This window comes from Pithys albifrons, chromosome 5, assembly GCF_047495875.1.
Source record: "Pithys albifrons albifrons isolate INPA30051 chromosome 5, PitAlb_v1, whole genome shotgun sequence".
NCBI classification, from domain to species: domain Eukaryota; kingdom Metazoa; phylum Chordata; class Aves; order Passeriformes; family Thamnophilidae; genus Pithys; species Pithys albifrons.
In genome coordinates, this window is record NC_092462.1 from 55756078 (window position 1) to 55778485 (window position 22408).

Below are 22408 nucleotides of genomic sequence, written 5' to 3' on the forward strand. Positions count from 1 at the left end.
TTAGCATAAATACTAAACCAGACAGTATTTTTATTAAAGCTGATGTTGAATTTGGATGCTTATGTTGATTCTTGGTTCCGAAACTCTTTAATTTTCAAAAATATAGCAATGAGCAAATTTTGATACTGGAACATGCACCATACTGGAATATTGTTGAAAGGCTTAAATGTGGCATAGTGAGTAAGAAAAACTTGCATTATGTGAGAAACTTTAACAATATGTTTTACTTATTAAATGGAATGAAGAAAAATGAACCCTTACTATGGCAGACCAATAATAACACAAGACAGATTTGTTGGGCAATATTCTAGTTAATTATGCCGCCACTTATAATTAGAAGAAATAGCATGGCAGCTAAAAGTTCAAGGCTGTGATCTCTGTTTCACGCAATGCCAGACAGGAAATTGCTTTGTCAATTACAATTAAGGTATTAACACAATGCTTTAAGGTCACAAATGCTTTAGCACTGTAGAGTAAGGTGGACACATGTGGTTGTAATGTTAAGACACTACTTACTTTTCAGTGAAATGTTATTTAAATTATTAACTCCTTGTAAATTGAATTGAATTTGTGACCAAAAGGATGTTTTGATTAAGTGATATTACATTTGTTATGATATGAATGTTAGTGAAAAGAGATACAGAAAAAAATTACAGGTTTCTCCCATCTTCCTGTTTCAACTAAAATTGACTGACTCCCAGAAGAGGGCCCATGCTGGGATATGTACCTTATGGTGTACCATACTTCAGATGAATGGAAATGGGAACTGAAGCACTCCTATAACCTCCATACTTATGTAAAATCACAATTTAGATTCCACATGGTTGTCTTCTCTCCTCCATTCCATTCACTTACACACATAAAGGCAGAGAGAAAATGGTAACTGCTTGACACTTGCTGATGAAGACTGACCCACTCTCCATTTTGAGGCTTCATACATAAAATGATCACAAATTTTTTGTCTATTTCAGGAGAAACATTAGATCCAAATAGAGCTTACATTCAAGTTATGATATAGCAAATGTGTAACAGAAATGCGTACACCAAACAGTGTCTGAAAAACAATGTATCATTAAACAAGAGATATGTAAACTGTCTTCTGATGAGTCAGTATCTATAGTTTTTAGGTTTGGGTTTTTTGTTTTTTTTTTTCAGTGTATTTAAATAATGTATAACAAAGCCACAGCCAAATCTCTGATTATTTAAACTGTTACTACACTGTGTGAACTATCATTTAAACTTTTTAATTTGAGACTGTTTTCTGGGCATTCTAGAAAGACTCAAGGACCTTGAGGACATCTTCATTCCAGGTAGCAAGGTATGGAGCTCAGGGCTGCAGCCAAGGTCAGCCCCTTCACCGACAAAAGCTGCTGTGAAGGAATATGGAATCCAGGGCCAACTTTTCCTTTCCTTTGGGAATTGCATTTAAATTGGAATTGTAGTGCTGGCCCCCACCTGTTCTACACTGGAGCTGCAACTGTACCTGATTTGTCTCCCTGCCCATGACTGACACTCTCTGGTTTGGCTTTCTGGCTTGCCTTCAGACCTACCTGTTCACTGCAGCCTTGCTGGGTGATCACTGGACTATGTCTGATCTGATCCCTGTTTCTGGACCTGGTCCTAACCCAGGCTTGCTTCTTTGCATCCGTGCTCCTTGCAGGTGCAGCCATTGCTCCCTCCTGCCCTGCTACCAAATTGAGCTCCCAGCTTGCGTTGTCCTGTGAAGTGAATAACCCTCACTGCCATTGGCAATTTGTTTTTTTGATGCTCACAGTCCTTTAAAAAGGTGCATCGAGTTGTCAAACAGCTTTACATTATCAACAGCATCCTCAGAAAATCTGTAATTTGCATATATGTTTGGGAGGTTCATAATGCATTTGAATACTCTCTATTTCTTACTAAGGTAAATGATCTCCCCTCCATCCGTAGGTGCCTATAACACTATCATGCTGTTCTTGCCTATGCTCATGCCCTCTACTCTGTCATCGCTCCTTTCTGCCCCCTCCAGTTACTGGTCCTCACACTTGTCTGCTCATACAGTTCAATTTCCGATTTATAGCATCTTTTTCTTTCACATGAAGTTATACAGGAAATTAAGATTAGAGTTTCAGCTTCTGAGTACTGTAAAGAAACATAATTTTTTCTTGAATTTATCCCAAATAACCTCCAGCAAGGTAACACACAACCTCGAGTGATAACTCAGTCAAAAAAAAAAGTAAATTATTTTTTCTCTAGTACTTGTGTGTAGTCTTAGGAGAACCTTAATGGATCTTAAGATAGAGAAAAAAGTAATTTGGAGATGGCTTTCTTGACTTTAGAACATTTATTTGAATTTTCTCTACTTTATTCAAGCTGGAGTGGAATTACTAAAGCAAGGATTTGGGAAAAAATACTGAATGGAAGCAAACTCAAAATAATTTAGTAAAGAAAAAAGAGGAACTTCTCTGCCCAGTCATGTGTTTAACATTTTTCAATAACTTGTCCTAAAGGTCTGGGGTATGTAATAATGCAGTGTATCTATATTTCCCCATGTCTTTTTGTTTCCCCACCCTCAATAGGAATCTTATATGATACTGATAGTTAAAATCCAGTTTTACCCAGTCACATCTGAAAGCAGAGAACCTTTGTCCTCAGATCACAAAACTTCTTCTTGTAAAAGAACAAAGAAAAAGACCAATGCTTGCAAGTGCCTGCAATACAGCAAACTCAAGAGTATCTGGGTGTTTCTACAAGGTCCTTTGAGTACTGTGATCCTTTCATTCACTTAAGGACAGTAAAGCTTATTATTGTTCTCTTAAGTTCAATCAAAACATTTCAAAGATGGTAACCCAATGAGAGTGAGGCAAAAGGACCTTGTTTGAATAACTATTTATTATACAGAGAGCAGAATTGTGGTGTCATGACTGCTTGCAAGTTTACAAGTTTTGCTTGATTCATTGAGACTGGAGGGATCAATTTTCCTTCTGTCCCTTCAGACTCCTAATCCACTTGAAAACTCTAATGTTTGGAATCATATTAATCAATAGGTAAAATATCATTTAAATTCACACTATTATATCAGTTTTATTTTCTGAAATTTAAAGAGAAATCTGTAGTTTATATATAAGATAAATTTAAACCACACTTTTCCTTGATCTATAATATGGCAGCTATACAACAATTTCTCTAATTCCACCTTCTAATATTTAAGACACACTTTTTATGTCAGAAAATTAATTTGCAAAAACTTGCCAGGGAGAAAAATAAGAGATAATATTATGTATTACTGAAAGTCTCTGGAGCAAGACAGAAATGAAATCTTCATAGAAATATCTTAATCATTCCCTAGCATTTACTTTATATTATTCAGTCTATCTACTAATTCTCACAATTTGCACTGATAATGAAGATTAAAATTATACTAAGATAAGAGATAAGCATGTGGGTCCCTTCCAACTCAGGATATTCTATGCATCTATGATGATGCTATGAGGCTGACAGTTTACTTTGAAGACTGGAAGATAATTTTCCTGCTTTATAATCTCTCCAAAATTTATTTTTCCCACTTATTTAAATAAAAAAAAACCAACCAACCAAACAAAAAAGAACAAACAAACTCCTGTTTCTAAAAATCTCAATTACAAGGAGGTATATTTCTGTTATCCAGTAATAGGTCTTATTTGTGTAATTAGTTGAAATATATTTGTTGTTTCACTTTTTTCTTTTTTTCCCTTTAAATAAATGATCAGAAGAGTGAGAAATTAAAATTTCAGTATAATTCATCATCTCGATCTGTACCTATAGCTACATTACTATTCCTTTATTTTAAAGTTTGTGAGAACATTGTCCTTAGTTAAAAGAATGAAGTTTTTAAATCATAATCTAATAAAAAGTAAGACTCATGTATTACACAAGACAAAAATTATAATGAAAAATCAAGGAATATGATATTAAAGCTTGTAGAATTATATCTAATTAAAGGAACTGATTAACTTACCATGCAAAGTGAATAAAAACAATGTATTTGAAAATTACTCCATAAGATTAAATCAAATAAATAATAATATAAAGGGTTTTTATAATATCCTTTAGAATACAGAAGGAGATAGAGTTCTTGGCAATTATGTTTTATTAGCCTTTTTATATATATGAAAATATCAGTCTGTCTTTTTAATTTACTGGTATTATTGCATAACACAAAAGAATTAAAGAAATAAATTAACATTCAAGGTATTATATTAAATAATATAGTAGAGAAAGTTTTCAAAGCTACTTTGTTATATTCTGCTATTAAAAGATGAGGAGTCTTTAAGCAATTTTACACATTTAAATTCTAGTCCTGCAACTGCTTGCACGAGTATAGCTTTACACCTTGTGAACTTCAACCATAGGCCCCAGAGGTTAATCAAAGAAAGAGATTTGAGGTTATAAGCCCACACTGTGCACAGGCAGGTTTATAATTTATTTCACAGTAAGCATGTGAAAGATAGGAAGGAAAAGTAAGCTTTCAAGTGAGTTGGGTATAAAATTTTAAATTTTAATTCATCATTATTGTAGATGAGGAAATGATAGGCTCACTAGAATGCAGATCTTAATATTACTTAACCAAATAAAAAGTAAATCTTTTATTTGTATTTTATTACTCACTCAGCAACACTTCTGACGAATGATCTATGAATAGCACAATTACTGATGCAGGTAACTATGGTAAGTATAAATAACTGCCTGAAGTATAAAAAAAAATAATAAAAAACCCTCCAACCAAACAATAAAACAATTTCAAATAAATCTATTGAATTATTTTTAAAAAAAAGTATTTGAAGAAGATATCAATATTGACCAGTAGCATAAAGAGCCTTAAGAAGCAAGACAAATCACATTCTTTGACAGACACTTTTCAGACACCAAGTATGTTGCATATTAAATAAATTTTGCTAAAATAAAAATGTTTTAATGTAGTGTTGTTAATGCTGTTTATTCTTTGCACGTGTATCTAGCTCTACAAGAGTTTCATCCTACTATGTCCTCTTTGCCTGGATTTCTAAATCAGTAATTTTTCTCAAATGTCTCAGCAACTTGATCACTATTACTAAAATTTTTTCTCCTGAAGAAGCTAACCTAAAAGCAACCTTCTCCCACTCCTTTTGTTTTCACTTTCTCTTCTATCAGGAGACTAGCTACAGGAATGAGTTTGCTGGCATAAGTATCACATGATTATTCTGCCATAGGTTATTCAGATAAAAATAAATATATGTTGTTATCAGAAAAGACAAGACTATGTGGTACAAGTGCAAAAATCATGCTGAATTCACATTTTTGTATGTGTACCTCAGTAGTGCATAGAAGGTATGTAATACTGAGAAAATAATATCAGTTTTCAACCTTTCCTACCTTTATGATAATACTTTCGTTGTCAGTAAAATAAAGCTGGAGATTTCTAGAAAACTCACACTCTGTAGAAGACTCATAGTACAGATAATGGTGCCACATTGGCTGAGCCATGTGCATACTTGATTGCTTCTTATGTGGTCAGTTTATCCTGGTTTATGAATAACAAACTTAATATAAGATCTTGAGCAACAAATACCCAAGCATTCAAATTTCTTTTCCTATTTCTACCCTTGTTTCTCTTTTAAAGATTCTATTTTCCATTATCAAAGACAATGGTGAGGTCAAGCTGGGACCATTAGTCACAATTGCCTGTCTGGCAGCTAAACTAGGATGAAAAAAATTAAGTTTTCTTCTCAGTCTTTCCATTAGAGTACCTTCTCCTGAAAGTTGTAAAATAGCAGTTAATGTCAAAGGATCTCCTGAAAGAATCTGTTCCCAAAGTAAGCACTTTAAAGAGGATAAAAATTTTATGCATGTAAAAGATAATTCTAACTCAAATTACTCATTGAATGGAAGAAAACATTCTAGATTCATCTATCTAAAATATGTTTTTCTGCTTCACACTGAAAAAATTTTGGCTTCATAATTATACTACAATCAGATAACTGCAGTCTTATCAGTGTCTGCTTCTTTTCTTAAGCTATCTGTGGTCCAGACTATAGTCTTTTAACTCCCCAGTCAGTGTATTTCAGTAGGCTCATTGCTTCCAGTATACCTGTGCTACAATCCGGTCCTGCTTTACCAGGTGAACATTTTAATTTTAGACTTCAGGAGATTTCATCCACATGAACCCTTGTAAACCTATTGGTTCTTTGGTACCTTGAGTTAACCTCCAGAGAATACCTACAGATTTTTCTCTAAGAGATTTCTTTTAATTTGGTGGCAATATAAGTGTTTCGGCAAAAAGGAGTTTACAGAGTTAACATTCAACTTCACAAAAGCATTACAACAGATTACCAGGACTAACAAGCATTGCTATAGTAGGGAACTTTTGTTATATCCAGCAAACACAAACTCCATGCAACTCAAGTGAGGTACAGAAAATGGGTGTTTACCTACAAGAGGAAAAAAAGAATAAGGAAGGAGAGATTAAGAGAAGAAAGAAGGAAGAGAGAAAAAGAGGAGAGAAAAAACATAATTACCACTTTGAAGGTCATACATTGACAGCTTTGAGGAGAACAGGCCAGGACTGAAATGAAGACCTTGTGCTGCCTCCTTATCTGCTCTGGTCTGTACAGCCAAACTCCCAGGTGGGGCCTCTAACCCTCTGACCACTCTTGGGTTCCAGGCCAGGGTGAGGGCAGTGTTCTCACTGTCCCTGTCAATCCGAGCTGGGTCAGGGGATCCAGGAGCTGTGGGGTATTATAGTTTTCCCAGGCTGTGTGTGGCTGGCAGCTGCTCCAGGGCTTCCCTATGTGGGCTTCGGGCCCTGCCATGAGGGACATGATGCCACCCCACCTCTGTGAGGTGCCATCCATCCCTGTCCCATCCACACATACACATGCTTCCCCCACAGAGTGGTCCTGACCCCACAATAATCAATCTGCAGTGTAACAACTTGCACTCATACAAATACTGCCAGCTCATACAAGAAACTCATAGTCAAATTAAGTGGCATGAATCCCTTCTTCATTTTTTCTTGGTTCAAAGTCTGAACAGCAAAGTTAACGGAGAAGGTAAGTTGTGCCAAATTATTGCTTATTCACTATATAAATTACAGAACATTCTCCAGATTATTCCTGTGAATTTGCCATTGATAGGAATTACCTTAGAGTAAAATAATCAAATTTGATTATAGAGACAAACTATTAAGAAACCAATGTTAAATATCCAATAGTAAAAATGTTATGTTCTGTAATCACTGTATTCTTTTTTAATTTTTTGAAATGAAAAAAAAAGTGGGCTTTCCTTGTTTCTTCACTTTTTTCCTACAGAGAATAACATCAGGCCAGTATTACAGGTACATCACATCTGAACTTTCTGTGTTGGATTTACCATGTGTACACAGATTAGCTATACATCATATGTCTCATAGATAATTTTCTATTTGAATTAAATTCAGTTCTAGCATAATACAGCAAATTTAGTCTCATTGTGCTCTTTTGGAAAAAAACTTCTATTAATTATTTGAATGAGAATTAAAAGTCTAGGGATTAATTTGTATTGTCTAGCTTATTTCCAAAGAAGGTATTTAGATGAATGCTCCATTAGGGGTTAGTACTATGAAGCTGAAAAGTGGTGTGTCAGGTGATAAAGACTTTAATATAAGAAAAACCTAAGACTGTAGCATGAATAATGTATGCTATGCAATATGTACAGTAATGTCGTTTTACAGCTCTGGAAAAAAGAGTGAGAGATATGAACTGGAAATATCTTGATTTTGTGCATACTGTCTTGGGTATGCAATATTTTGCCTAAACATAAAACTAATTCTCATGCCGCTCTCTGCAAAAGCTTTTTTTGGAAGTTTTCATTTTGGGTTTCTATGGGGGAACACAAAACAAATAAAAGTTAAACTGCAACAGAAAAAATGAGTGCAAAAGAAAAGTTGTGTAGTGTCATTGAAATTAAGTTACAACTTCTTGTCAGTTTTTAGTCTACCTAGCACAGGCATTAAAAGATTCAACATAGATAGGCCATAGGCAGATGTGTACAAAGAAGTTGTTACTGTCACAGCTTCATATTTACAACATTAATATGACAGCATGCTGCAGGTTTAGCCTAGCTGTTACCAACCCTGGACTGGCCCCCCTTTACCCCTCCCAGAACTTTCACAGAAAAGGAAAGGAAAAAAAAACCTGAAAAGAAACGCACTCAAAAGAAACTAAACTGAATAAAAAGAAGAAATTATATTTTCTAACATTTACAACCACACTGTATACACAATATGTAGGATCCCACCCCCAGGGGAAAGGGAAAAGGGGACTGATCAACCAGAAAATTGAGAAGAAACAAAACCAAACCAAAAGAAACAAATGAATCAGACAAACACAATTAAAAACCTCAAAGAAGGGGAACAAGCATGAAACAATCTCACCCAGGACAGGAGACCCACCAACAATCAGAGGGATCAGACTCCAACCACTCCCACCAGCTCCCCAGCCAAGGAAAAAGAACACTAAACCACTCCTCCCCTGCTACATGGAAGACACGTGTGGAATACTTGTAACTTCCTTAGATACAATGGTTACTGAGGAAGCCATGGGTCAAACCATAACACAGCATGAATAATAGCAATGCATCTTACAAATATATTGGGAGAAACCAAACAAGAATTCTGCTGAAAATTCAATTTGCCAAATCTCCTGATTTTCAGTGAAATTTCACACTAATTTGCTGTGCAGATTTGGAGAAAGATAGAAGATAGACTTCCTATGAAGCTTCTACTGGAACTGTATGACACTACTTTCAAAATTCAAACAAATTGTCTTTCAGAACATGACCATAGTTAGATTTATTTGAAATTTATATGTTTTACTTAGACCCAAACAAGCTTAGACCTCACTTAGAGGTATGAAATGATTGCAGATAAAATTAAGGAAAATTTGTTTCCCAGAATATATTGGTAATTTGATATCACTGAACTTTGGATGAGGTCTCACCACAGCCCTAGTTAGTAATTTTAGCTATGTCCTTAACAATGCCTAAGAGATGAATATGCATCACACAAGGGGCAATGATACTGAAACTAGTAGAATCAATCAACAGAAGCTCCATCCAGAAAATACTGGTTTTGAGACATCTTATGGATCTGAATATTCCTCAGGAAACATATTGGCCGCAGTAGAATCAGTTGGGTAACAACTTAGAGATGAATGTCACCACAGTAATAGTGATGAATTAGTCTATTCCGTTGGAAGATTGAAGCCAATGATAGATGGATGATAGAAATCAGTTTCATGAGCAGGCAATCTCTCATGGAAAGTAGATTTCTAAGACAGATAGAATATAACTTATAGGTAATTTTAGGCCTAAAGTCTCTATTATATATTCAATGAATCCTGAACTAAGTTACTTGAACAATACTAAAGAAGGAAATATTCTGACTATGGAAAAAATAGTTTTTAAAAGATGGTGAATATATCATTGTCTAGCATATTCATTAAAAAATTAATAATATTTACACATTTATAATCCATAATAAATTATATGCCATTCTTTATTGTTGAATAAAACTTAACTATCTTGGTTAAAGAGGGTCATATATGTAAATGCCATTTTGCCTGAGCAATGCCCTATTAATAGGTATTTATGTGAGAGGAAGCTTTCATCTCCTTTTGACAACACAGCACACTGGTAACTATATTTAAATGTTGTGCTTCATATTATCCCAAAGTGTTGTTATTAAATCTCTCTTCAAAATACAATAAAATGAAAAGAATGAAAATACCTCACATTGCATGAAAGCATATTTCACTCTAACCATACATGGAATCTATTTCCTATCATCATTGCACAGACAGTATTATTGAGACATAACATATGTGGCTTACTACATATCTTTATCGTAAAGTAACTAAAATCACTAAAAATCAGATTATTTGAGTATAGTGAAAAGACTTCTGAGGTTTTTAGCAATATTTATTTAAGTATATCTAAATTTATAAAAATAAGAGTGCATTAAGACAATGACAAATTGATTTCAGGTGTTTATCAATACATAACAGTGATATATTTACCTACTTACTCTATTATAATTACTGTCAACTATTAATACATGACTGTGACCTCACTATATGAATGCATAACGTGGGGGACGCTGTAAATTTTTTTCTGGTGCTTTATGATGTGAACTAGGACTCAGCTTCTAGGACTTTCTGCCCAATAGCATACAGTCACCTACACAATCTCTCAACTATCTGATTTGTATTTCAGAAGTACTTTAACCATGATGATGAATGGTATGATAAAGGGTTACATTATAGGTTCCTTGCGCTGAAAAAGATGAGTGTCTTCATTCAAGATGTTTTGTTGGGAACACCGCAGTCCTGGTAATATAATCTAAGTGCAAACTGGTAACATGATCAGAGTACTGCCTTGTGGACAGATTTCCACAGTTCCTTTTCTTGAAAATAAGATAATGAAGACATAGCTACTGTTACATCAATGGAACTGTTTTGCATTTCTTTATTTTAGTGCTTTCTCTTTAAAATAAAGACAGCAAACAGAGAAATGTGAGGGAAGTTTCACTATTTTATGGAAAAATCTGTTTGATTACGGGAGCACTGGGACTATACAAATTCTGAGTACACACACTAGCTTTTGAAATAATGATCCTGGAGGCTTTTTAATGTTGTTCAGGTAGGAACAAGAAGTTAATTCATACTTCACCCTGTAACAGAGTTACCCGATGTACTCATCCAGAAAACATAGATGATTAACTGATTTCAAAAATCTCTGTAACTAGAAGCTGAAGACTTCCAGCCATCATTTTAAATTTAGTATATCCATCATACCCCCATGTCCTGTGACTTTGCAGTTCTTTGTGAATCTCTGCTAGGATGTACTGACAGAATGTTAATTACACTGAACAATAATCAAGAAGTAGATCAAGAAAAATATTCCTTTTTAAAATGATTTAGTAATCTGTTTTCTGCTATGTAGGGTCTAGAAGAAAAAGAAATATGTTAATTTCTTGGAGGATGAGCAAGTCTCTTGTGCCATTTACCTGTGACTTTTTTAGCTAAGCAATAATAGAAGGTTTCCAGACTTAAAGAGCACTTTTTAGATAAAAAAAGGTTGGATAATCTACAGGGTTTAAAAAGTGTTACCATTTCTTTCATCTTTACTCTTTACAAATGGTTATAGTAACAAGTGGCACAGCATTGCTGATTCTAAAGCTATTTCTTTAGTGTAAGAAGAAAGGGGAAATTAATCTCTAAGAGAGTTGATATATATTTAAGATAAGGCATCATCTTTCAAGGTCACTTTTTTGGTGTTTGCTTATTGCACAGTGGATAAAGATAGTATTATTCATTACAAAATTAATGTTAAAAAATTCTAAAAAACTCATGCCTTTTACTCTGCCATATGCAACTTAAGACATACACAAGAATGACATATTGAACCGAGTCCTATCAGATCATTCATTTTATGTGTGTTTTCACCTGAAAAGGAAGAGTTTTATATGAGCCATATCAATTTAACAGCTCAGCTAGAGCTGTCTTCTTTTAAATTCTATTGTTTCAAGGTCTGTTTTTTACTTCCGTGTTTTGCTTCCCTTTATGGATTTGATATGCAACTAGTTTGTAAATCTGAGCATCCCTTTTGTTTGATTTGTTTTCTCCTTGTTTATTTCCACTAATTGACATATAAAAGGAGTAAAATTCTAGTGTAGAATACTGACTTCTAGGTCACTGGAAATTATATCAGGAAGTATGCATAGTAGTTTTTAATAAACAAAATTAAAAATGTAAACATTCCTAAATAAAAATGGCCTTATCTTGCAAATGTGATTCTCCACTAAGTGCCATATCCAGTAATTTCTTGAACACTTCCAGGCACTGTGACTCCATCACTGCCCTGGGCATTCTGTTCCAATGCTTAACCATCCTTTCAGTGAAAAAATCCTTCCCACTGTTCAACCTGAACCTCCCCTGGCACAGTTCTCAGAGGCCATTACCTCTTGTTCTGTTGCTAGTGGCCTGGGAATACAGGCCAACCACCTCAAGCTCTTTTCAGATAGCTGTAAAGAGTGACAAAGACTCATCTTGAGCCTCCTTGTCTCCAGGCTAGAGAACCACAGCTCCTTCAGCTGCTCCCCATCCTGGACTTACTCCCTAGACCCTTTGCCAGCTGCTTTGCCCTTCTCTGGACTCACTCCAACACTTACTCCTTTCTTGAAGTGAGAAGCCCAGAAATGGACACCGGTGCTGAGTACAGAGGGATTATGATTTCTCCAGTCCTGGTGGCCACACTAGTTCTGATATGGACCAAGGTGCCTTCTTGGCCACCTGGGCACATTGCTGGTTCATGTTCAGCCTGCTGTCAACCAACAACCCCAGATCCTTTTCTGCTGGGCTGCTTTCCAGCCACTCTTTCGTAACAGAATTAGAAGAATGTTGAAACTTTTCATAGTATTCTATTCACAGTATTTTTATGACACCTGTGTGAATTATCAGAAGTTTATGGAAACTTGTCCTCAATTTGTCTCATCTTTTGGAAGACTCAAATGTGGGAACAGAAAGCTTTGTCTATACAAGCTAGATGTAAAAACAGACATGAAATATTTGTTCTATAGGCTAATTTTTAACTAATATCTAGGGCATCCATTCACAATTCAAATATTATCACTTCTAAAATGTTCTAACATTTCGATAAAAAAGATTACACCATGAGTGTCATGGTCACAAAGATAAGGTCTAGGCTGAAAGTCCTTGTCAATGTGTTGGTGCATCTGTGATGCACAAAAAGCTCATCTGCATCTTCAGTGTAACTTAGTTTTATTCTGGCCTGGACCAGGAATACAACTGCTGGTCAAATAAGAAGACTGATCCCCCAATAGCTGAAATCAAGAACATATTTCAATTTCAAGCAAAAACTAACATGACAAAAAGTTTATTTTTGGGGGGGCTTGTGGTTTTGTTGTATTGATAAAAGTTTTTGTACAGCCTTAGCATCTTTCCAAACACGACAATTTGCTGGAACCAATACTGCATGAGGTAATTCATTAGGGACAGATACTGTTTATTTACTAGCTCAGCATATCCCCAGTGAAGATGTTGCACTATTAGATGTCTACAATTCTTCTGTTCTTCTTTCTCAGCGGTTATACTTCCTGATACAGTCAGTGTTTCATCTCAGCATGAAATAATATCAGATAACATTGCATTTTGAGGATGGGGAAAAAACAAGGGCTCCACAAATGGGAATGAATTAGAAATGCTCTTGCAGTAGAGGCTCTAGAGTTATAAATGAAAAACTGATGCATGTACTTAGAAAGGGAGTTTACATTAGATCTTCCTCCTGCTGTACCTTTCTTATTCTTTAGCATACTCTGCTTCTGAGAGGCATTTTTTGACAAGTGGTAAAGCAGAATTTCCATACATTATCTGGGCTTTCCTAATGGATTTCAGGGTTTTTTGTTTGGTTGGTTGATTTGTTTTTTCTTTTTTTCTGTTTTATTTTTTTGTTTGTTTGTTTTTTAATGAGAAGTGCCTGGCCAGAGGACTTTTCAGTACTAGTGATATTCTGAAAATGGACAGGACTTCTGTGAAGTGTAAGTTTTTCCTGTAGATACACACTAAGAAAAAGTAAATAATGTGATTAAAATTTAAAACAAAACAGACCTCAGGATCAGGATTAATCTCACCCAACTTTAAACATGTAGTGAAACAGCATCTCAGCTAGATAATCAGAACCTTTTTGTAATTGATAAAGTTTTTTAGCTTATGTTTCATTTAATCTATTTTAGATACATATATTACAATATGCTAAACTGCATCACCAGCCATACCTGTAGGATGATATTATGTTTAAAAGCAGCTTGCATAACCAGATTGGGACAACCTACATGCCAGGTCAGATGAATTTAACCCATATATATATTCCGTTAATGACTGATATAGAATTGCAAACTATTTCCTCAAAACAATTTTTTTCCAGACAGATGTAGTTTCTGACAATTTCTTTCAGTTTAGGAGCAGAGATGTCTGGTGGAATAGTTTTTTTACAGCTAGCTGAAAACCTCAGGCTTACTGATAATACACAGGGGGGACTATAAATACACTATATATACACTATACACACTGTGTACCTGCAATTGAGCACATATTAATAGATACTGGTATCACTTAATCACTACAAAGTCAGAAATTACTTTTCATTTTTTTCATTAAATAACACCCTTCTGTATAAATATGACTTGTGCTCTAGATCCTTCATCAGTTTCTTTGCCTTTATGTGGACTTGCTCCAGCACCTGAGTGTCCTTTTTTGTAGTGAGGGGTCCAGACCTGAACACAGGGTTTGAGGTGGGGCCTTTTCCACAGTCACACTGCATAGTGGTGTTGTGAGCCAAGTGAAGGACCTGGCATTTGGCCTTGTTGAACGTCAAACAACTGGCCTTGGCCAATTGGTCCAGCTGTCCAGATCCGTCTGTAGGGCCTTTCTGCTCTCCACAGATCAATACTTCTGCTGCTCAGTTTGTGCTGTTGGCAAACTGTCTAACAATGTACTTAAACCCTCTCATCCAGATCTGGACAGGTCCCTGGGCATGTGACTGGTCACCAACTGGATGCAATTCTACACACCATCACTCTCTGGCCCAGACATTGAGCCAGTTTTTAACTCACTTAACAGTGCATACATCCAAGCCATGAGCAACCAGTTTCTCCAGGAGAATGCTATGGAAATCAGTGTCAAAGGCTTTACTACAATCCATGTAGACATCTACAGCCTTGCCCTTGTCTGCTAAGCGGGTCACTTTGTCATTGTAGGGCCCCAGCCCCACAGGGACAAGTTCAACCAGGAGTTTTACTTTCAAAAATATACTAAACTCCAAAAATTCACCCACTGAATATTTTGAAGAGCCCTCAGTTCTTTAAAACCTTGAGGTAGCATAAAGAGAAGGTGCTGCACATGTTTACACAGAATTACTTTTACAGATAGTTTTAGAAAATACAAGAGAGAAGAAGAGAACTTGTCAAAAGCTTAAAAGGGTAACATACAATCAAAACAAAACTCTCCCCAAAGCTATGACTTAGTACACACTAACCCACAAAACTTAGCAAAATCCAACCCATTCCATCCCACATTACCCAAAATATTAAGAAAAGAGATTAAGAGAAGAAGAAAAAGATAAATATAAGAGAAAAATATGTAATACCAGAGAATACTGTGTAAGTCCAACTTCCACAAGCCCAGGAGACAGATCTTAAGTAAAATGAAGCCACCTGTTGCTGTATTATGTGCTCTGACTCTGTGACAAGCTGTTGACCGGGGGGAAAGTGATCCAGCACACACTCTGTACTGCATGAAAGGGAGGCACAAAGGAAGAAGATCAATATGGTGGGATGACCCAGATATTTATAGGGATCTGAGGGAAGGATCTGGAACTTGGACAGGATTGGGTAAGGGTAGGGGCAGAGTGAGTAACCAGGCAACTGGATAGCCAATGGGGAACAACTTCTCAACAATGGGGAAACTAACCAATAGGAAACCAGGGATTAGGGCAGAGGTGGAAAAGGGTAGGAGGGGAAGAAGCATTGGCAGCTCAAGAAGGACAGCCTCAGGGATGATTCCCAGGCAGGGCCACCCTGTCCTGGGAAGCAGCCCCTGCACCTCAGCAACACAGTGACTAACCGGTGAGAAAGCTATAGGGAGAATAAACGAGTGGCTAACAATAAAACCTTTTGAATTAAACCCTTACAATGAAGATGCATAACTTTTAAACTTCAACTGTGAAAGTCTCTCATATATGCCTGGGCTGTTCTGGATTGCTTCCCAGCACCATTCTCCTCAGAGGTCCATTTTGGCATTCTCCCACAACTCCCTCTGGCCACTCCTCACAGGCAGAATTTCTGTCCCATGGGTCATTCCAAGGCTCTGGGATGTGGTGAGACTCAGTGTTCCTTGTGTACCAGCCAATCTAAGGATGGATTAGGAGCTCCAAGGGGTGGCTTCTAGGCTGCCTTTGACTGACAGCTACTCCAGGGTTGCCTCATAAGGCTCACAGGGACTGCCATGTAGGATATGTCAGTACCTCACCTTTGTGAAATTCAACTTATTCCTTCCCCCACTCTTTCCACACACACATTTGAGTTGGGTCTGACCCAATAATTAATCCAGTGTCTCACAGTCATAGAAGGAGATCAGGTTGTTCAAGCAAAATCTGCCTTTCCTAAATGCATGCTGGCTGGACCTGATGCCCTGGCTGTTCTCCATGTTCCATGTGATGTCATTTAAAATTATTTGCTCTGTGACCTTCCCTAGGACTGAGGTCAGGCTCACAGACCTGTGGTGCTCTCAAGTTTTTGAAAAGTCTGATTATCTATCTTGGTTTTAATTGATATAGCAACAGAAAACTCTGTCATTCATTATATGGAAAATGTCCTAAAGTTTGTCTATGGACAATTTTTCATGAGGAATTTCCTTGCAATATTGATGTTTATTCTTGTAATAAAAATATAAGATCTTACTTTAACTATTAAAAATTTGTTAAAGATAAGAACAAAGTCTTCATGCATAAAAGGAACTGGAAAATCTTGTCAAAGTTTTAGATAGAATACATTAATAAACTTCTTTTCAAAGAGAACCCATTTGTAAGCAATGTGGGTTTTAACTTCAAATACAGTATTTCAAAATTTTTCTAACTGTACTTTAGTTAATTGATTTCCATTATGGTTCATAGGAAGAAAACTAGCTACAATTTTTTTAACTTGTAATTTTCTTTAAAGCTAACTTTAGATATATTTGTGAAAGTATTCACTCAGTAGATTACATGTCTTTCTCATTTGGATGTTGTTAAAATTATTTAATCCAAATCTAAATCTAACTTACACTTGTGCATACATATCTTATGTGATTCCTTGTGAAAATAAGTTTTAAAATGTACTATATTATTTCTGTCAGTAAACTTAAAACTCCTCTTCTGTAGTGCTAATACCTTTCCACTGGAATTATCTCAAACACTCAAAATCTTCTGAGAAGATTTACCCAGTCACTCTATTACCATAATAAAATAGTTTTAAAAAATCACTTAAAGGAAGTGTTCTTTTTTTCTTGTATTATGGAATATTCAAATGTAATATAGAAAATATTTTACATTTTCCAAATGACATTTTTCTTATTAAATTTTCAAATATAATATGGAAAACCAAAGCAAAAACTGCATGCAACAGAAAATAATTCTGTAACAATAATAAATAAGTCCTAAATGGTATGGAATCATAGAATCATAGAATATCTCAAGTTGGAAGGGACCTATAAAGATCAGTGGGTCTAAGTCCCTGCTCTGCACAAAACTGCTTAGAAACCCTAAAGTTCTGATTAATTCTTCATTTGTATGCACGTAATACGTAAGAATGCACATATTCAAACATGATGTATATTTGTATACCCAGACTCTATTACATATTTTATAAAACAACTTGAATTCTTTAGTTATTCAGATTTATTTTAGGAATCACACTGTCCACTATCTTGTGAGTACTTATGAACACATTCTCACACAAAATTACCTCATTTTTCCTGTATAAAGTCCCCATTCCCTTTTAATAATCATGCATCAAGATGTTTCTCTTTTACCCTGAATAGATTAATAAATAAGCAAATCTACTTTGCCCAACTTCACCTTGCATAACATTAACATAATTGTGATACAACTAAAAGTCATTAAAGGATTTCTTTACTTTTCAGGAAACACAACAGTTGAAATCCCTACTTTAGTGAAATTCTTATCCTAGTGAATTTTGACACTGATCTGCAAGAGTAATAGTTCTGCTGCCCAATATTTTGTTAATACAGTTTATAGAATTTATATGTCTACAGAATAAAGTGTTCTATTAGCCACACTTCATCCTTACCTTTGCTTTCTGATGCTGAGTGCATCGCAACAAAAGCTGGGAACAAAGTATTCTAGTTTTGCAATGTATCTATGTAGTGACACACAGAATTGAAATCAGATTCATAACTACTTTTCAACTGGCAAATACTTCCCATTGGGACTCCTAAGTATGATTTCAGAGACTGCTAAAGCCTTAAATTGCTACTGAATGACCTGATTATTCTTTCTTTCTTTTTTTCTTGTTTCCCCCCGCCCTCCCTCCCCCCAACAAAGAAGAATGTTATGCTTTTGGTAAACCTTTTTTCTTCTGCAGTTTCAATGACATTTTGAAAAATAGATATATCTGATGGTGCTTTGCAGTTTGATAATATCTTTTACTAAGTGTCACATATCTTTACGATCAACATGGTAATGCAGATTTCAGATTAAATTTTTTACATTTGAATCTTTGAACACTGAATAAATATTTTATGATGCAAAGTATAATATTATATTATGAAAATTAAATTATTAAAATATCATATTCTAAAGGTAGAATTATTAAAATAACAGGAAGAAACCATGAACTCATTCCTTTGTCTCAATATGTTAATAACTAAAAGAAAACAGTTTAAAGCATGGGATAATTTCTTCATATACATGGCTTTTTGTTGCTTAAGTACTTCTGTGTGGCTGGTAATGTTCGATACTGTTCCTGGAGGATAATTCATTGTGCCAAAATATGGTTTTAGCTATCAGTACTAAGACTGACAAAACTTTGAAGAGTGTAACACAGAATAATTACCTTTATGAGACATTTAATGGTAATGCTTTATAGAATTGTGATGACTCATTGAGCTTAAGCCACATTCTTCAATTATGATAAGGGGTTTTTTTTTAGCAGAAGCTTGCAAGAATACCAGCATCTGTAATTCAGTGACTCTAAGCTTAGGTGAGGCACACTGTGAAAGCAAATAAAGATCCTGTAGCTACTGGGCTTTTCAGCTGGTTCCTTACTGCAAAAGCTATCTCCTCAGCACTCTTTCCACAAGACTTTTCACATTTGACATTTGAGGTCATTCTGGTTAGTATTATTTCTTAACTAATCTGCTACTCTTGCCAAAGAATTATATTCCAACTACAGAAGCTGTGTAAGCATTCTGGCAGCATTTGAGTTGAATGAGAGAAGAAAACCTCTTGGGAATTAACTTAAGTTTCAGGGGCAATAAGTGTCTTAATTTCATTTTGTTGAGTTTCTAAACCTCATAATGATATCTGGATTGTAGTGTATGAATTAATCTTTAATAGATACCTGATTGTCATAGTTATTATGGGATAAAAAGTCAATTGTGGAAGCACTAAACTTCCCTCGTTCCATGTAACAGCACAATTCAAGATTTAAGGATAACAGACACTGGAGTATTCCTCAACAAACTGGGTTAGTAATTCAGTATAGTGATTTGGGATAAACAGATTCTACTAATATAATCAGACAAAAGTATAACTGAACTTTACAGATCAGCAATTTGCAAATTTCTATGCAATACTTATATGATCTGAGTCTTTCCTAAACTAGTTAGTCTTTCAAAAATGAAAATGTTCTCCTCAATAAAAATTATTTTCCAATAAATAAATATATTTTTTGTATATGCAAAAAATTTGCAGATGAGGCTGCAATTCGCAATCTGGTTCAGTATTAGAGCACGATTGATTACCAGTAATATTGCAATGCTAGACATTCAAAGTCTTTTCCTATCTTGAAGGAGGATTTCATTGAGTTTGGCTGCTTAGAAAGCTGAAAAACAATCAGTAAGAACTGGAGTGACTGAAGTAGAATTTAGAAACTTAGAAATCCCATTATATCAGGTCTGATTTTATCTCTTAGTTATAACATAATAATTGTATTTCTTAATTTTACAATATCAGTGTCAATTTAATTGTATTACTATGATGCCATCAAAGAAACTGTATAGATTTTTAACTTAAAAGTAAGTGTAAAGATGCTGAATTTATTAAAAAATATATGTCTACTAACTCTTATATTGATTATTTCTAATTTCTCTGTGAATCAGTTAGTTATATAGATTTCAAAGTCTGGGCCACACAGCTGCTAGTGTGAGAACGTACAAATTTTAGCTAAGTAAGACTTTCTGGAATGAAGTACTGCATAATATGAATATTGTAGTAGGGTTGGGAGACTACAGATTATTGAAAGCAGACTATTTAATGTACACTATTTAGTGTACCAAAATCAATTGACAAAAAAAATAAATTAGTAAAAATCCATTTGACTTTTGCGTATTAAAGGAATTGGATTGTGAAAGCACCATAAATGAAAAACAAAGTAAGAAGCTCTTTGATATAATGCAGAGTAAAGCTTAGAAGAATCATTTATTGGGAGTTATTTGCAATTTGTTAGGAGTAATTTGCATCAGTTTATTGATCAAACAAGCTGTGGAGAGTAGGGGAATTAAACTTCTGTCTAGTGAATATCATTTGAAATGTCTATTGAAATAGCTTTGAAATTTTTAAACTAGGTCAAACAGTTGAGGAAGAAATACTAGCAACAAACTACCTTCTTTCATACCCATCAGGTCAATTTGCTAGTTTTTGGACTAATGAAAAATCTTACATTACAATTTACCTCCAAAATGACATCTAAATTTTCTCATATTCAATTACTTTATTTTATACTGTAATGTAACAAAACAAGAATTTGTGCAACACAATAAATGCAACTGCTTTCTGCCTTTGAAAACAAGTGTTCAAACACTCCGTGAATCAAACAAACTGTGTGACTTTATCCTAATTTTTGGTGCTCACTTGTTCTTACTACATAATTAATGACAATCTGGCATGATTAGCAGGCTTTGTTCTTGCAAAACTCAGGACCAGAAGAACAGAGGCATTGAAAGCCAAGCCTGCAGAACATAGAGTGGGAAGCACAGAGGAGCTTGCTGTAGAGAACATGTAAGTCAGCTTTATTAAAGCAGAGTGCCTTGTTTAGAATCCAGACTGTTGTATAACCAAAGAAAGTCTGGAACTATGTGCCATATGTTTTCTGAGGACTGGCTTTAGGCAACGGTCACAAGTATTACGAGCACTCAAGTCATTCTGTCCAAAGAAATGAAATCTGGGAGCTGTATTGACCAAAAAGAAATTATTTTTCATGTAGTTTGAAAAATACTTTTTAAAAATAAAGCTAAAATACCTAGAAACTGCCATGTGCATGAAGAAGTCTGACACAATTTTTTTCTAGTTAACAATTATAAATGAAGATACTTATCTTGACTGATAAAAATATGTATGTTATGCCAAAGAGATGTCAGTAAAGTTTCTGCAGTGCATCAAACATTACCCTGTTTAGAAACATTAACTCCACATTATTTCTAATGAATAGCCTTGACAAAGCTTTAGATTGATTTATGGAGGTGTTAATTAGAACTGGGGCTTTATTCTCTGTTGGAAAGATATAAAGGTTTCTTCAGAATAGTTCATCTCCTACAGTAAGACTTTATTATATTTTAAAAAGTTTAAATAGACCATTTTTAGGGGTTTTTTTTGATTGGGGAAAAAAAAAAGTCTATTGTTCTCTTAATGGACTTATCACTTACTTTGAAATAAGAACATACTCTTAATAACAAAAGCTCGCTCATAAGGACTTTCCAAAAATCTTTCACGTAAATAAGAAGACTGACGTGAAAATAATGGTCAGAGATTATGGTTTATAGTTTATGGTTTATGGTCAGAGATTTTTCAGTGAATCTTGTATTAAAAAATATGAATGCATTTTTGGATGAAATTTCACTTTAAGCTTGTCTGGAAAAGACATGTAGAGTGATAGTAACAAAGTCCAGTTTAATCTGAAAACTCATGAAAGCAACCTGAATACACCCTTAATTAAATTATTTTAATAAATGACTGCTAAGTCCTACACAGCAGCTCACTAACTATATTTTTGAATGTGGAGTTAATGTTAAAATGAGAACTACAACTCAAATTTTAAAATCAGAGTTTGATGAACAATTGCTTATACTGCCACATTTTTCCCTTTTTCCAAAAAGTATAAGACATAAAGGAAGCCATGACCAATTCTACTAAATAAGTAATCCCAGTCTGCTTTGACAATGAGTTATAATTTTTTAAATATTTTTAATGTTGTAAAGTTTTGTTCAAATACAAGATAAGAAGATTAGGGAAAATGTTCTTGTCTTAAACACGTCTTTAACTGAAGTGCCAGCAATGGTTATCCCATATTTAATTGGAAGCAGTGGCTACGCTAGAGTAGTTTGCCATATTGGATAGCTCTTGCAGATCTGCCTCCAATCCATGTGCAGAAGAGAAGAGTCTCCACTTCTGGCAGGAACACTGAATATCGAGGCCTGCTTCACCATTTATCCATGGCATTTCAAACTTTCATTGTGATATTTCCAAAATTACTTCCATGAATACTTTCAATAAACAGACATTTAAACACTACTGATCACTGCTTTTGCCACCAAAAAAAATTGTTTTAGAAGTCTTTTTGTATTCATAACATCATACTTTCTTTCAG